Source organism: Sinocyclocheilus rhinocerous, unplaced genomic scaffold (assembly GCF_001515625.1).
Source record: "Sinocyclocheilus rhinocerous isolate Xijiao unplaced genomic scaffold, SAMN03320098_v1.1 scaffold523, whole genome shotgun sequence".
Classification (NCBI taxonomy): Eukaryota; Metazoa; Chordata; class Actinopteri; order Cypriniformes; family Cyprinidae; genus Sinocyclocheilus; species Sinocyclocheilus rhinocerous.
Window position 1 is genome coordinate 414,188 of NW_015626042.1, and position 5,292 is coordinate 419,479.

The 5,292-nt window shown below is 39.0% G+C and overlaps 1 pseudogene; it reads left to right on the forward strand.

The window, feature by feature from the left end:
• The first annotated feature begins 4,253 nt into the window (after positions 1–4,253).
• LOC107709514 (trace amine-associated receptor 13c-like) lies at positions 4,254–5,048 on the forward strand (annotated as a pseudogene).
• Positions 5,049–5,292: the final 244 nt, after the last annotated feature.

Consider the following 5,292-nt stretch of genomic DNA (forward strand, 5'->3'; position numbering starts at 1 on the left):
TATGTCACAGCTGATAGAAAACTGATGAGAATATTGCTTCAGAAGAAATCATATTTTTTTTAAAAACAACAACAACAACAACAACACACACACTCGATACCATAGAGCCCCCCACATAACAAATCCCAATTTAACCCCTGGTTATAATGTACCAACATTATGAACACTATAGGATATTTTAGTTCCCCTCGCTTTACAACAGATCCTTTAAATTGAACCGTATCAGAACAGAACAAGAATTAAAAAATATATATAATTCTAATGGATAAATATAATTGCAGTATATAATAATACTGTCAAGACACGGACAGAGGACTCAAATGCAGTTCAAACAAAAATAGACTTTATTCCGAACACCAAGCCAGCAAAGGCGTGAAACACCACGGTTAGGGGAATGCAGTGGTGTGGCGCTCCCTGCGCACGCATTCACCGAGACAGGGGGCTGAGAGGAATACCGGAAAACGTCCAGAATCGTACTCCCAATCCGGCCTCACTGTCCACAGTCGCGATACTAATATAATATAACCTTAGCAATAAACAAGCCAAAACAAATTAATTTAAAATGAAACGTAAGGTAAAGTTGGGCTTACCTCTCTCATTAGGCACAAATCCAAATGTTCGCGATGTAGCCTATTTGAAGCTAAACTCTTAGCGTATTTATTAGGTAAAATAGGATTTGTAGTTCACGCGCATTCCAGTCTCGAATGTAGCCTATTTGAAGCTAAACTCTTAGCGTATTTATTAGGTAAAATAGGATTTGTAGTTCACGCGCATTCCAGTATCGACGGAAAAATATCATAATGAGCAAAAATATGCCACAGTGGCCCAGTGCTCACGCCGAATGGCAAGGTGAACGGCTGCGCTGTTTCCAATGAATGCAGTAGCATAGTGTGCGGGTGAGGCACCGGCGCGATCAAACAGCTGAAATAGACTACTCCGTCATGTTTGGTCATACAGTAAAGGCATAATTCGAAACTGAAAAGTGCAAAGTGTTAGCAGTTTGAAAATTCAAGAATAATAAAAGTTAATAAGAATTCTTTTGTAAATGCAGTACATCTTATTTTGCTCTGCATAACCTGAACGAAAAAAATATATATATATTTTTGCTAAGAACGAACCGAAATGAAAACATTTCGCTTTTAATCTGTGTATTTAACAGCCTGGGAAACCTTCCAGGGGCAGTACCCTGCCTCACAGACTAAAATCAGGGTGCCCACTACGGAGATTTGAATAAGAATTTTTTTTTTTTTTTAATCAAACACAGCTAAAAGGCTTCCTACCAGTGATCATCCTTCACAAAACTTAAAATCTACCACAGTTTTAGCATAGGTAGAATGCAAAATGTTTCAATACAAGCATTTCAGTAAAATGTAATTTATGCAATATTTCAAACCTTTAACCCACAGGAGAAAATCAACCCGCCACAACAGTTTAAAATCAGCCCAATTCCATGCAAAAAAATGCAGATTTGGCAACCCTGCATCCAACATGAGCTGCATCCAAAGTGATTTAAATACTCCGCATATTGATAGTGGCTCCCTGATGTGCGAAAATTATATGCAATATTAGAATGTTTGCGGGAGCAGGCTGTTCAGAAATTCAGTGGGAGCGGGATTAAGAAAACAGTTCCATGCAGGGCTTTAATACATTAACGCACAGAATGAATGGTGACTGTACAAAGCAAAAGCCGTATGTTGGACATTTTGGGCGACTTATAAATCGAAGCTAGTCAGAAACCGCATTGAGCATGCCATCCGCAGCTTCACCTGAATGAACACACCAATCCAGTACAAGCCGTGAACATGGAAACAGAAATGTGGCAAGTGAGCATGCCGATGCATGCCATTTTACTCTCTCGTGCAGAGAAAAGTTGTCAGAGTTACAGTGCACAAAAACCCCTGGGTGGACTGACCTGAATTAATTGAAATAAAGGCAGAATATAAATGTTCTTTCTCCGTTTTCTGAACTACACAGCACAGCGAGAGCACACGCCACACGAACACATTTCTCCGAACTACACTACCCATAATGCATTTCACTCAGGACTACAACAGCTGTAGATAGTGATCTTCAGCGATAACTCTTATAGAGAATGGGAATCTACATCACTGCGCACTGCATTCTTGGTAGTCGCCGCCATGTTTTAGGACACGCTAAGTTGCATACAATGACAACAGATACAAATCACCAGAGGAAAAAACAGCTGCATTTGCTTAATATTTTTAGAAGCTGCTTGCATTTGCTTAGAATAAATGGACTAATATTCATATTCAATAATGATTATTCGAGCGCTCAGTCGTGTGGCCAGGACACGACATATACATACTCATTGAAATCATATGGCCGCCTTCTATCGTATCACACAAAGGACCAAACTGATTTCCCTTTTACAGTTTTTTTAATAACTAGATGGCACTGATATATCTGCCAGATAAAACAATAAACACAATATAGCTTGATCTCAGCCAGCTGATCATGTATTTCAGTGGTTCTCAATTACAGTCCTCTGCATTTTTAGTACGTTTCGCTTATCACTTCAGACGTTTGTTCTATTCGACAGTAAGTGCCCTGCAAAGTGAATATTGCAGTATATTTCACCATGATTCCAGTTCGAAACGAGCGTATATGTTCCATTCAAAGGGCAATAAAGTGTGCGAGACATTAATTTAAATTGTATTTATTTACAGGGGTATATTATGTCACACTTCTCTTGTAAGTTTTGTCTGTGTTTGAAGACGCTGCAGGCCGTGGCGTAGCACAAATCCGTGAATGAATGTTCCGAAGTGAAGTAAACTTTACCGGATTTCCCCTGCTCAGGGAGTAGGGAGCAAAGAACACTGTGTAGGGACCATGTCAGTCGGAACACAGTTCATGCATGGAGCTCTCTTCTAACGAGCTGGTCATCTGTATAAGGTGTGTTAACTAAGAGAGACATGCAAAAATAAGCAGAGCGGGGGTAACGTTACGCGAGGACTGGAATTAAGAACTGTTGTATTTAACATATTGTCAAATCGCCCTAATACGACCCTCTGTAACGCAGCTCTGAAATTAATTATATTGTGAAAGCACTAGGCCTACACCAAATAAGTTTTACTGGACTTATGGGACAAATACAATTTCTCTCAAAGAGTTGCTGAACAATGAATCAATGGAGCGTTGCTTTATGAACACGGAGAATGATCGTAACGAGCTGTATCACACATAATATTTCTAAATGTGTTTTCGTACATTATTCATGGTGTGAGCACTTACAAATTTAAGTGGATCGGAAATTATGAGTCTTTAATAAATAATAAATACAAATGACAAAGCCAAATTTTGGTCAAGTTGGTTATTTTCATTGAACTGTACTTTTTGCTGAAAAGCAGAACGTTGCGCTTCATTTTAGATCCGTTTTCCACTCCGGTCATGAGAGCAGATATGGCAGTTCATAACACAGCAAGCGTTCTCCATTCTAATGTGTTTTTAACTGTTTAATATAAATTTTAACATCTACCTCCTATTACTCGGTCTCTACTGCAGTGTCCGTGTCTCAAAGTCCCAGAATGCCGTGCTTTGCTGACGTCACGTTTCCATTCTCTATTTCCCTTCTCCCGCAACACTGTCATTGATATGACTGCGATAAGCGCGTGCTTTTGACACCTCGCACAGCTGAAATCAACCACACACTCATAACAATGAAAACATCGACCTTAGAAATAATGAACGTAAACACGGAGATAATCGCCGATGTATATGGCGAACCCCTGTTGAAATGCATACACAATGATGCTTATTTCACTTAACCTGTTTCATGTCCGTCACTATCGGCGTGTCCTCAGAGCGATTACATATGCTCTTAACTGCGTTTTGCTCCAGCTGTATAAACACAGATGCTAATATGCTTAATATTTCGCTCCTGCATACAATGCAAACTGCTAACATGACACTTAGTTTAAACTTGATTATGGTTGTTCATTTTTGAATTAAATTAGGCAGACCACGCAATACACACAGCAATATGGATTAGAAGAGCATTCACTTATCTTAGATGTTGATTTCGCTGTTTCTGAAGCAAGCTGCTACTGCTACAGCAAACACTAGTCATATATTTGAATGTTGAGCAGCGAGCTCATTGGCTACCGATACAGGAGAGAACCAATCAGCTGTGTGCTTTTCATAAGTATAAAGCTGAGTCATGTCAGTGTCAAGGATCAGGGAGCTAAACTGACAAGCATCCTCACACAGAGTCTACTCTTCAATATCCATCCATCATGGAAGTGTCTGATTGGGCCGTGACAAATGTGGACAATCAAACAGTCCAATACTGCTTTCCAGACAACAATTTGTCTTGTACCAAAAGTATCAGACCAGAAGCGGAGTACATTGTTGTGTACATTTTCATTTCTGTAACATCAGTGTTCACCGTGTTTCTGAACTTGTTGATGATTGTCTCCATCTCACACTTCAAGCAGCTCCACACTCCGACCAATGTGCTGATCCTCTCTCTGGCTGTGGCTGATCTCATCGCAGGACTGATTCTCATGCCAGTGTAGGGAATGAAACTCATTGAGCCATGCTGATACTTTGGAGAAATATTCTGTTCAATATTCCCTCTTATTCTGTATGTGGTTGTCACAGCATCTCTGGGTAATTTGGTTATTATATCCGTGGATCGGTACATTGCTGTGAATGACCCTTTGCGATATCCATTGAAGGTCAATACTAACAGAGTTGTTGTTTCTATTGTTGTAAATTGGTTATTCTCATTCGTATATTCATTTTATCTATTGTATGAGTTTTTGATCAATCCAGAAAGAAACAACTCATGTATTGGAGAATGTGTACTTTCTGTTAAATTGGAATATCTAATATTAGATTCCTTTGTTTGTTTAGTGGCACCTTGTTCAGTGATTGTTTCTTTATATGTGAAAATCTGTTTTGTAGCAAATTATCAAGCTAAGCATTTAAATTCAGTCACAGACAAAAAGGCTAGATCAGAAAAGAAGGCTGCAAGAACCTTAGGGATTGTAGTACTGGTTTATCTTCTTTGCTGGATGCCATTGTAACAGGGTTAAAAAGAACATTTAATTTAAACATTTAATTTAGTTTATATGTGAATTCCATAAAATAAGGCATTTTGTTGTATTCATTTGTGTTCGAAGTCTTCCCTCCTGTGGCCGATAATGGTACTGCAAATGTAGTATTTTGTCCCTCTTCTCTTTCCGTACCGCAGCAGATTTGAGTGTTACTGCTGCAGGTATGCAAGATTTTTCATGCTCTGTCTCATTAACGTATTAATTGTGAAGATAA